This window comes from Aythya ferina (genome assembly GCF_964211825.1).
Source record: "Aythya ferina genome assembly, chromosome: 2".
In the NCBI taxonomy this organism is placed as follows: Eukaryota; Metazoa; Chordata; class Aves; order Anseriformes; family Anatidae; genus Aythya; species Aythya ferina.
The window spans coordinates 100,857,331-100,870,158 of record NC_140297.1 but is presented as its reverse complement, the minus strand read 5'-3'; the positions used below and the strand labels follow the sequence as shown (position 1 = coordinate 100,870,158).

At 33.8% G+C, this 12,828-nt stretch overlaps 1 long non-coding RNA gene across 1 annotated transcript; it reads right to left on the bottom strand.

Annotated features, from left to right (window-relative positions):
- Positions 1-7,023: 7,023 nt before the first annotated feature.
- Positions 7,024-12,628, bottom strand: LOC311432897. The gene is made up of 2 exons (XR_014690407.1): positions 12,346-12,628; positions 7,024-11,021 (listed from the first exon to the last, which is right to left on the bottom strand). It is a non-coding gene; the product is annotated as an uncharacterized lncRNA (long non-coding RNA).
- Between the last annotated feature and the right edge of the window lie 200 nt (positions 12,629-12,828).

Below are 12,828 nucleotides of genomic sequence, written 5' to 3'. Positions count from 1 at the left end.
TTGGTGGTAGGGTGATGGTTGGACCAGATGATCTTGAAGGCCTTTTTCAATGTTAATGATTCTATGATTCTATGTCTAACTGCAGTGTTGTCTTAGGACTCTTGTTCTCAGATAGATTCCATTTGATCATTTGATCTGATATGGCAATTAGTCTAGAAGCAACTAATAGTTGTTACCTGGCCTAAAAATATATGAGCAGATGTGCTACATATTTTTACAAACGATTTCCATTGCCATCAACAGGAAGCAAGTCTAATATATGCAAAGGATTATTTCATTCTGGTACTTTGTCAGGAGAACAACCCCAGCAAATGCTATTGTTGTTGCTAGTTCTGAAGAGATGAGCTCTGGGCTTCTCTGAATACTTTCTAAGCACTCAGCCCTGCTAATAGTCAGATATAGACAGATATTTCCTAATGTGGGACCTGGATCTTGGCTCTACAGTTTCCTTCTTTTTCTTCAGTTGTCCACCAGATCATATTTAGTACCTACTAGAGTGCCTTCTCCTTTTCCTGGACAGGTGATGTTGCAACTGTGACAGCACCAGAAACCAATGTAGCCTTTTTAGATTTTTATGTTATTTATTCAAGTTAGGATCAATTTCCAATATTTTCATATTTTCACAGCAGAATTATAGCTCCTCAAAGGAGCCATCACATCACCAATTTCAAAAATAGTTTTTCATTAGAATTAAGCAAGTCATACCAACACGTTGGGTAAACAATGATTTTGTGTAGATTCTTAGATCAGTTCTCTTCTCAGACAACAGGAAGGGATGATGCCTACTTTTACATCACTACAGCAATACAGAATACATATCTACCTAGTTTGGCTGGCAAATATCAATGGAGTTTTACCCTTGACCGTCCCTACTTAGAAAGCTAGTTTCAAAAGTGCTACTGGAAGGAAAAACAGCCTGCACCTTATGAAGGAGACATAGGAAAGTTTTCAGTTTTCCAGACAAGGAAAACTGTTTTCATCCTTCTCTCCCACTTATCTTAAAGACTGTTGATCATAATTTGACATTTAAGGAAGACATGGATACACTGGAAAGGGTCCAGTGGATACACTGGAAAGGGCCACCAAGATAATCAAGGGACCAGAGAACCTCTCCTATGAGGAGAAGCTCAAAGAGCTGGGACTGTTCAGCCTGGAGAAGAGGAGGCTCAGTGGGATCTCATGAATGTGTATAAATACCTGAAGGGAGGGTTTAAAGAAGATGGAGCGAGGCTCTTTTCTGTCATGCTCAGTGCCAGGGCACAAATTGAAACACTGAAGGTGATTTGTATATCAGGAAAAACTTCTTTACAGGGAGGGTGATAGAGCACTGGCACAGCTTGTTCAGAGAAGTTGTAGAGTCTCCCTCCTTGGAGACCTTCAAAAGCTACCTGGACATGATCCTGGGCAGCTGCTCTGTGTCAAACAGGTGTCTTTGTTTGAGCAGGGGTTTGGACCAGATGACCTCCAGAAGTCCCTTCTAACCTCAACCATTCTGTGATTCTGTGATTGTAGGTCTTGAGAATCATTTAAACTTAGTTATATTTAGTCATGTCAAATTTTTCCATAAGATATTTTGAAGAGCACATTTACAAGAATCATTAGAGATCTGAATCTTTGACTTGCTGATATTACTTATGTCTTTCGTTCCCCTCAAAGTGGATGGATAGAAAAACATGCAGATGAATCATTCTCCACACACTTCTTCACACTTGCCTTTGGATGGAATGATTCACTCTTCAGGGAAGCATATGGCTTGATATGGCTTGATCCACTGACTGCAGGGGTAACTCAGCTAAACAAGATATACATAAACGATAGAAAAGACCAACAGCTCATTCCAGAACAATTCTGAAGGTAGAGGGGAAAAAAAAAAATCCCACTGCTCACAGATGTATCAAGCCTCCAGCCTTTGCCACGTGAACTGGCAGCTGTAGGACTACTGTCTCCAATTATACAATAATAATGTGCCTCAGCAAAATACAGATTTCTTTTAAAGCTGCAGGTGCTGGAAAATCTAGCAGCTGATTTTCCCAATCCAGTATATGATTCATGCTCATTCACTCATGATAACAATCCTATCCAGACTGCAATCATATCTGGCTAAATCCAACATACCACCCCCACTACCCCCACCAAAAAAAAAAAAAAAAAAAAAAAAAAAAAAAAAAAAAAAGTAGAAAAAGCTTTTGCTTTTACTTCAGTCTATGTTGAGTTTACTTCAGTCTATGTTGAGTATAAATACCAGAGGTGAAATCCGGTGTGGCTGAGTTCAGTGAGCCTTGTAATATCAACATCAATAGAACAGTATTACAGAAGTTTTGCTTCAGAAAAGCCCCTCTTTCTGTGGGCTAAAACCTTAAGCTACTAAAAGTACTTAGTTTAAAAATACCTCACATGAAAACAATTACCTGCAGATCTTAGATTTCTTTTATCAGTATAGGTTTTAGTACAGGTTCAGGACAGTGACCATGCGTTTTGCTGACATTGTAATTGTTCAACAGCAACAATATGTAAATCTGCTATAGCAATATAAATATATGTATGGAGTAATCAGTGAAACAGAAATTCAAAAGAGCTCGCAGAAGTAAATTCATGCCATTAGCTGATATGATGGAAAAATCAGGAGTTGGTGTTTTTCTCATCTTTATGACTTATTATTATAAGCATAAATACTTTTTAAAATCTCATGGTACATTTGCAAACAAATGAAACTTCTGTATATAGAAAAATAATGCAGATTTCCTTTTAATATATACAATGAAGACAGAATCACATTAATTTAATGGACACCCTGCCAACTTCATTTTCACAAATCAGAAAAAATTATCTCTGAATTTTTAGTCTTAGATTAGTCAAATTCAGAAGCATGTTTGAAATAATACTAATGCGATTTCTGTGTGTCAGTGACCACTAGCGTACAAGTCTGTATAATGGTTGCTTAAACTTTAAAATATCCATATTTTTATATTACACACATTCTCCAGACAATTTTTTTTTTTTTTTGTCAACAGAGAATTTGCAAGCAACACAGTGAAGTTGTTGCCTTTGAAGCAAAGTTCAGTTTTGTATAATCTATTCTATAGATTAAAAGTTAACCTATTTCAAAGATAAATCATTTTTGAACCAAAGTTCAGTCAGTTTGCAGATGAAATGCAATAATCAATCAGTATTTGGTAATGCTATGTTGAAAGCTTTAAATAAACAAATGGGGATTTTTTTCCTCTGCTTTAAAGTAAGAGGAAGACTTCAGCACAGTACTCTGTAGTACTTGGAAATCATTCACTTAGTTAGGGAAAACCATATTAGCCCTGAGAAAGTTAAAATGAAAGGCGTAAGAGATTGTCAGAAGAATGTTTGGTGTTAAGATGTTTTGGATAAGATAAAAGCAAAGCAAAGATAAGCAAAGGTTTGCTTATTAGACTGGGGAGCTGCTCCAAAGAATAAAGGAGCAGGTAACCACTCATCACATTAGAGCCACAGACCTCAATCAGAAGTGTTCACTTTTTAGACAGGCTACATATGGTAGCAATGTAGTACACTGAAATGTGTACCTACTGTATAGAACTGAAGTGTAGAATTACGTCCCTACTGACACCTATTGTGAAGCTGTTAGTCACATCTGAGAGACATTTAAATGCAAATGGATGTGAGTTGTTTGTCAGTGACTAAAAACTCTCTTTCAGGCAACTGCCTCAGTAATTAGAAACCATCTGGTATCATGAAAGAATACAATATTTTCAATATATCCACAGGCTAAAAGGATCTATGTTTTTATGTTAGAGCTGTGACAATTAATATGCAAAATCTGATCAATTTTGGTATTTTTTCTCTGGGTCACTCCTGGAAAAAGATATAAATGAGAAGTGTGAAAGAAAGAGTGACATAAACTAAACATTTGGAATTTAAGATGAACGCACGCACACTGACAGATGAGACCCTAACAAAATGAAGGAGCCTTGTTGAAACCTATACCTCCTCATTACCTGGCAAGATTTTGAGAGACTTAAAGCAAAAGATAAGTTTGAATGCTCACCTCTCAAAACTTACAAAAGTATGTCCTGTATTTTAATGGTATATAGAAGATTCATAGAATATAGCAGTCTATTTTAAGTAAAGTAATTTATCAAAAACATATCTCTTCCCTGTCCAATTTTAAGATTTTAATGATTGCAGAGACTAAAACAAAAATATTTTAGTCTGTTAGTCTAAACCTGAACTACACTTCATCATCTTTGTTTCCAAACTAATATACCCTAACAAATAGATAGGCAGATAATTCTTTATGAAAATAATAATTAAATTAAAAAAATGCAACTTCAGTGCTAGTCAGGGACATTAAGTGGTACTGATATCAAATAATGATATAAATTTAAATTAATAATTGCAGTACTTGTCTACTTCACAACATATCATCTTCAACATCTTATTTGCATCACATTAACAATTTTCAGCTTCATCTGGCAGTTTGTGACAGTTAGGAACAATATATATATATATATATAAGTATATATATATATATCAGTTCCAGAATTTACTAGTGATAATAATTTATTAAGTATGTGGAAAAAATAACATTAAAATATTTATTTTTGATAGTTTCTATGATTAAGAATAATTCAATAATTAGGAATAATGAGGAATATTAGAAAGAAGTTCTTTACTGTGAGGGTGGTGAGGCACTGGAACAGGTTGCCTAGAGATGTTACGGATGCTCCATGCCTGGAAGTGTTCAAGGCCAGGTTAGAAGGGGCTGGTCTAATCTGGTCTAGTGGAAGATGCCCATGACAGAGGGGTCGGAACAGTTGGAACTAACTTTAAGGTCCCTTCCAACCCAAACCATACTATGATACTAAGATAATTACAGAAGTAATATGACAGGCCCACTGTAGTGACTTAAATAATACAGTTCTTATGCACAATGAAACCTCTGAAAGATCCAGGTTTCTGTTTTTGTGCATCAAAATAAAGAGGTGATGGTAGATCCACAATTGACCAGGCTGCATGATGTCCTCTCCAGGACAGAGCCAACAATGCAGATTACCAGACTAGGTATATATCCGCAGACCATGTTGTATCCTGTACCATCATGCAAGTATTTCTAGGGCTATATACTACAGAAACTGTAGTTTAGCTGTTCCTAAATTTATTCTTACATGTAGCAAAATAAAATCTCTATCTGCTGTCTGTGTAATTCATGGAAGATCTCCCTTCAAAAAAGTACATCCTCCCTTCTCAAAAAGTACATCAGAAGTATGGAATCTGAATCATCAAAACAGTGAATAGTAAAAGTATCATCTGTGTGTGTGGGCAGGGACTGTGTGCCTGTGTTTCTGTGTGTATCACATTTCCACAGCTCAATTAAGAACAGCATTTTTTCCTTGCATATTTAAGTGAGCATGGTAACTGGGATTTTCTTTCAGGCTCTCAATATGCAGGATTCTCTACATAGTAGTACCTTGGGATATACCAGCTAGGAGCAATGAAACTAATTTACAATTACATAAATATATTTGAGACTCAACTTTGAATCATAATAATTATTCTGCTCATGTGATGTATGCTCTTAGGTTAAGAGGTCTTGATTTGGTTTCTCTTCTAACTTTTGTTACAAAACAACTTGTACAAAAAGTACACAACCTTGTGTACAAAACCAACTTTGACTCTCTAGCACTCATAAAAGATGTCTCTTCACATTAATGGTTTGTTTTATAGTCTTATTTAAATCATTAAATGGCAATATAGAGAAATCAATCATGTTTGCCAAAAACTATGCTTCATTCAATACCCCTGTGTGTAATGGTTATTTAGACAATTAATTTCCATATCAGCACACATTCATACTCCTTTTGTATATAAGAGGTTGAGTTATATTTCTGCATGTATTTGGGTTATTTTCCTAAGTGAACTTTAATCAATGAGATAACAAACCTCTATAGCCATTCAGTTCCTCATAATTTTCAGTTAATTTTCTTTGCCAACTTACCCTTCAGAATGGTTTTCTAATGTTCAGCCATTGCATCCGTATTCTCTGCTAATGCACAAACATTACTTTGATGTGAGAAACTAGCAGGATGATGTGTCCTGTCATTAGTATCCTGATGTATCCAAAACATTGATGGTTTTAAAGATAGCTACATAGTTAACAATTCTTAAAAGATTCTTAAAGATAAGACTGTGACAAGTTTGAGGTGATCTACAAGTAGATATTTTAAAGTTCTAGAGACAACATGTAAAATTTCTGCAGAGCATCCTATCTGAGTAGAAACAATATGTAATACATGTATATCACATAGTCAACATCATACTTGAATGAATTCTAGCATTTCATATTTTTATGTCATATTTTTATGTCATATTTGTTTCACAAAGAAGAAAAATGGGAAACAGGAAGGGGAAAGGAAAAAAAAATGGAAGGGGAAAGGAAAAGTGTTTTATTTTAGGTAGACATAAAAAAGGGAGGTTTACTTATAATTCCTTATAATTTTTAAATTATCATATTTTGTAAAAAAATATGTAAACTTTTTCAAGCTGAAGATGTGTCATTATCCATAATATTAAATGTGGTTCTTCTTTTATAACATCACTCACACAGATAGTCCTTCAAATCCCTATTCTTACTTGTACAAGTGGTTTCCCTGAGTAACTTTTCTTGCCAATATTGATGAAAGGTTTCTAGCCTGTAGCTTTCATATTTTAACTCAGTTTTACTGAACTAAAATTCAATAATATAGATGACAAAAGTAATTTACATAACATAAAAGAATAATATTCCAAAACTTTTCAGCAGTGTGATCCTAGGTTGTGGGGTTTTTGTCATTGTTATTTTATTTTGTTTTGTTTTGTTGTTGTTTTAAGAATATAGCTTGGCATACCACCAAAATTGCAAGATAGGAAAAGAGATTTCTTATGTCAGGCATAATAACAATAGACATAATTTGTGTTCTTGCTTGAAGTCTAAGAACTAGCCATAAGAAAATGATAAAAGAAAGTGTTTAACAAAGTCTGTTTAACAAAGAGACTATCTAAAATAAAAGAACAAGTGCAATTTTTATTAGAAAACTATAATATCAGAGCAACTTTCAAATATCTAGTAACCCAATGTGAACCTCAGGAATATATTTACAATTTATATATACAGATTTGCAGTTTGGTTGTGTCATAATCTACAGTAAAGCCAGTCTGCCCACACAGGATATAACTTTGCAAAACACAATGGTGCAATTTTCCAGTGTTCAGAGAGTCTTGTTGACCTATACAACACTGTTAACAGCACAAATGGGGTCAATTAGGCTCACATCAATCAAGAGAAATAGGAACTATCACAAGAGTCACCTCGTATGAAACACTTTTTATAAGAGAACACATTAGCAGGCAAAATATCATTTATGCTAATTAAGATGCATTATTTGATTATAAAGTTTCTGTGAAATTTCTGTGAATTAATGATAAAATTAATGCCTTCCATTTCTAATGGGAAAAGACAAGAATTATTTAGGAGTCCCACTGTATTATTCTCTTTCTAAAACAGATTTTTCAAACAGCTCCATTTCCTGTAAAGTTCCATTGTAGTCAGCCAGAGGATTCATGGTTTATGGAAGTATTGTAGAGGATGGAACCACCTCAGATGTGCCAAGAATCCACCTTTTACTATTTGTTCACCAGAAATGATCAGTTTTTTTGAAGATTGTGCTAGCTAAAAATTACAAGTTACTCTCTTCAGAGGTGCCAGAAGGAACAAGAGTTTCAGAGTCATTTTGTTTCACTCTGTGCATATCTGTATGCCTAGGAGAGGGAGATGAAACACTGATAAAAAGAGACAAATTTGTTTGACTTTTCTCCAAAGTACCAGAAAGTGATTACTTCAAGTTTTTGGGCAGAAATGGAAGGACATGAGCACCATTATGCAGAAGGAGAAAAAGGAGAAAGTATCAGGAGTGTCTGGACACATCTGGCAGAAATCTTTCAAGCTCCCTCTTCTTGCCTTTGAAAATTACTTGCTTTAGAGCTATGGAAATTATGATTGGCAGTGTCCAAACCTTCTCACTGTTACAATAATGACTCCTGGAAGTCCAGAGGCGAAAACCAGAAGTCCAACTACACATCTTTTGAGTACTCTAGCCTTGAGTACAAGAATTTTGTTGGTCCTTGTCATGAGGTTTAAGGATCTCCTTTTATATCAACTGGAGAAGGCAGAAGCAAATCATGTGCTCAAATGCAGATGTATTTTTAAATTGTCATATGTATGCTTTTCATAATCAGTGGAGAGGGGATGTGGTTTAGGGACTTAGTTCATCAGATCTACTTTAAATAACTTCATGAGCATGATAAGATTTCTGCTACAAAAGCGCCCACACAATCTACAAGAGAGATCTTGAGCAACTAAATCAGATGTTGAGACAGTCCTGCAGATGTCTTAATCAGACATGTCAAGAATAAGAAGCTAAAAGCCCTGAATTCATTAGCTCAGTCTGTGCTCCCAGGCATTCAGGATTTCACACATTTACATGACTTGATACATTTTTTTTGTTGTTGTTTGTTTGTTTGTTTTTCCATTTGAATATACATGGGTTCAAGAGGTAGGGGAGAATTTAGTTTTACTACTTTCTCTTCAATTTAGGAAAAATCTTTGAAGTTATTCAGAAGAAAAAAAAAAAAAAAGGACCCTTTTATCTCCCTAAGATATTTTTTTAAAGAAATCTTTCCTATAAAAAGTTTTCCTTCAATTTGTAATGTCTAAATTCCTTTCATATATATAGACATTTTGAAAATGGTCACTTCTCATAAAATATATAACTCTTGGTTGTGCTATTAGTTTTAATTAAAATGCTAGTGACAGAAAGTCAAGTGTCTAGTGATATCACTAATAGTTTTATATCTGTATGTCAAGTATTCACATACTAATGTGTTGGAAATTTAAAACTTAAATTCTCCCCTGTCCTGTGGGAACTAAGAAATACTTAGATATGTATCTGCATTGTTTCTCATAATTTACCAGTTTATTATATGAACATAAATTTCTGCTTTCTAGATCAAGTATTCTGAATGCGATTCTGATTCATATTCTGAATATGAGCAGTGAGCCATACATATAACCATTTTGCCAATCACATCACAACTATTATATCTTCAAGATCTTCTAAGGTCTGAGGAAAGGATGCCACTTGCTTAGAGCAGACTTTTGCTAGATGTCTATTCATTTTAGGAAGTAAAGGCCTGATCCAAACCCCGCTGAAGTCAATGGAAAAAGAATCCCATTGACTACAATGGGCTCTGGATCATGCCCTAAGTCCAGTCTCTTCGTTAATAATAAGATGACTGTCCAGTAGCCTGGAGTACCTAAGGTCCCATCAATTTCACTTTAGACTGCAGTCCACTGAAATTTGAAAGATGAAGCTGAGGTCTTTTTTTGGTGATAAGAAAACTTAAACTGTGGGCATTTTCATTTCCTAATTATAGACAAACCCATCAGTTCAGTAGAAATCTTTAGGCATCCTAATGAGAAAACACCAAGAATAAGCGAAGCTAAAGAAATCTGTGTTGTCCTGAACATATATGCTTCAGAAGCATAGTGTAGGCTCTAATTTGATCAATGAACAAATGCAACACAATGGTTTTGGAGAGGTCAGCATAATGGCTGACTATACAGGAGAAGCTAAAATGTTATATATAATGCAGTTAAATATTTAAGAGTTTAAGTTTTATTTCTTTTTAAGCTAACAGACAAAGCATGGTACAAAGATTCTCAAAGTGTTTTCTCGGTTTTCACGACAAAGCACAATAAGTTCATAATGAAAATGGCAGAAAGTTATTAACATTACAAACAGTAATAACACCTCTAAGTTTTTTGAACTTGCAGATATAAATTTTGAAATAATGTTATATTAGTATAAGCTTTGACAGTAAATGAATGGAATTTTTACAGTGTCAATAAATCAGATACAAATATATATATGTGATCAGTTTTATATAAAAAAAAAATCTGAAACAAATATATGTTGTGCTTTTCTTATTTAAAATTGTATTTCTAATAAATCATTGGGCAAATCAGACATTCCAAATGAACCCAAGAACCCCATGTTATCTATTATCTTTCATTAAATTGCCATTAGCAATACTTATTATTTTACCTTGTTTATTCGTATTGACAACAATAGTTCAAATATATATCATCCAGGCTGTTGTGCACGATATAATAAAGATCTTTCTAAAGATATATTTTATCTCTTAAAAAAAAAAAAAAAAGTAAATTTATTGTAAATTCAACAGGCTTTACTATTAACAGATCAACATATTCAGTGATCAATGAATGGAAAAATAAAACAAGTGACATAATGGTCCTCCCACTAAGCTAGTGGGATAGAAAAATTTAAGGTAAGTTTTGAGCTGAAAATTTTTTTTTGCCTTTGCATTAATGTAGATAAACATTTCTACGTCAGGTATCAGATGCATTTCTGTAACACTGTGACACCACTTAGGTTTAACTTTAAGCAACTCAATAACCTGTTGATAATATTTATACTAATTAATTTCAGATATAAAAAAAATGAGGTCTTAAATCTCTTCATCAAAATATACCACTTTTCCAGATAAGTATATTAATTAGTATATTAATTTTGCTTAACTATAATCACAAATTTGCTAATCCAAGAACTCTTATGAAGTATGGGAAAAAATTATATTTGGATCCATAGTATGAATCATGTCAGACAACAAAACACCTGAATATTATAATTATGAATGTTATTGGATGTTCTGGATTTCTCTCTTTCTTTTTGAATTAAAAAACTATGCCGATTTTGCTGTAAAATAAAGGTATGTAAAACTTACAAATATTGCAATTTTTTTTGGCAAAGTAAAATTTGCCTTTCTCTAGAGCTCCCGGTAATAGAACACTGGCACAGGTTGCCCACAGAAGTTATGGAGTCTCCCTCCTTGGTGATCTTCTAAAGCTACTTGGACATGGTCCTGGGCAACTTGCCATGGGTGATGACCTCCAGAGGTCCCTTCTTACTTCAGGCGTTCTGTGAGAATGATGAGATTCACTACTTCAGCTTAGAATCTAATACTTACCAACACAAAACAAACCCAAATTAAAAGTTCACTGAACAAATGAAGTACAAGCTCCCTTTATTTTTTTTTCTCCCTTCATCCTTGTGTAATGTCTAGTCAATCCTATTTCATTCAAATCATAGTCTGAAATTTAATGGAAAAAGTGAAAGCCTCCCACCACCTGGATCAGCTGAAAAAAAAAAAAAAAAAAAAAAAGAAAGAAAGAAAGCTTGTGCATTTTACATGCTGTTGTCTGAAGCCAATGTAGATCAAAGATTTTTTTCACATCTATTTAAAAAAAAAAAAAAAAAGCCATTAATTTGCCTTGATGTGTTTTTCAAATTATCTGAGAATATCCATTTATGACTTTTCAGATTATAACTGTGGCTATCATCAGTAAGATTATCAGATATCAAGGCTTTTCAAACAAGTTTTAGCAACTGCTTGCCTGAGGCATGTTGGCTACTAATTAAATAGCTTGGATTATTAGATTATATAGCTAACTAAAATTAGCTTGGATTATTAGATTATAAATAATATGTTGATTTATAGCCCCCATTTTATTTAACTATATAAATATTAAATTCCTTCACTTAGAATCTTGTAGTGACACTATCCAAAATTCAAATTGTAGAAATTGCCCAAGATGTACAATGTATAGAAAACTTCCCCCATTGGTTTTCAGATAGACAAAGTATTTGTCCAGCACTGCTAGAGAGGATTTCACAGCACAATTCTGCTTTGAAAAAAATTCTTCCTTGTCTACTTCCTACAGCAAGGAACTTAAAGCACACAGGATGCTTAAACTACCTCATCAGAGGAAAAGTTCAAGTCACGAAGACATCCATTGTATTGTTTAAGCTTGTTTTAAAATAAAAAAATTAGGCAGAGACATTTGTATATTAAATATATATATATATATTAGCAGTTCCGTCTTTCAGAGTACATTGGAAATAAAAATTTCGGGTAAGTTTGTAATGTTCCTTAGATACCTAAAGAAATCAATAAACAAGGCTGGAATTAGTTCACAGGCAGTTTTTTCATTGAAAAACCTTGTAAATAACGAACAGTTTCATTCTTATGAGTAGTAGGGCTTCCTATAACACATCTAAAACCTTAGACTTTATAAATCAGGTTTTTAAAGCAGAAGAAGCTACATTTTATGCCATTAGAAGTCCCTTGTTACTTTTGCAAAAAAGTAGATTGGGTTTTAGTTTCTCCTTCTTCTCTTCTCTCTCTCTTCAGTTATTAAATGAAAGTGAAAATGCAATTTTTTATTATTTTCAAGAGCCTTACCAAAGTCTTCAACTGTCATCCTCATGTACCAATATGTTGTGTGCACTTACACAGAAGAGAGACAAATACTGATCTTTTTGGCCTTGAACAAAACCCAAGTCAGTAATTGTAGTGTAAAATCTTTGCATAGATCAAAGTTATGATTTTCATGTATGTACCTGAAATGAGGGCAATGCACATGAATTAATGTATAAGCCATGCAATACTACTGATACATACACAGCAACCCAATAAGTTGCTAATACAAACTGTGGTCACAGTTTAGTCACTAAAACAAATCAAAGTGAACATCATACTTTTTTTTTTTTTTTTTTTTTTTTTTTGTCCCTCTCCACTACTCAGGTAAATATCTGTCTTTTTCATTCCAGATCATACCAGCATATGAATATGTTTTCAGAAACATTGCTTGGTCCACATCTCCTCCTTCACTCTCTTATCTGAATCTGTAGTCCCTGTTATCACATACTTTTCACTTGTACTGTA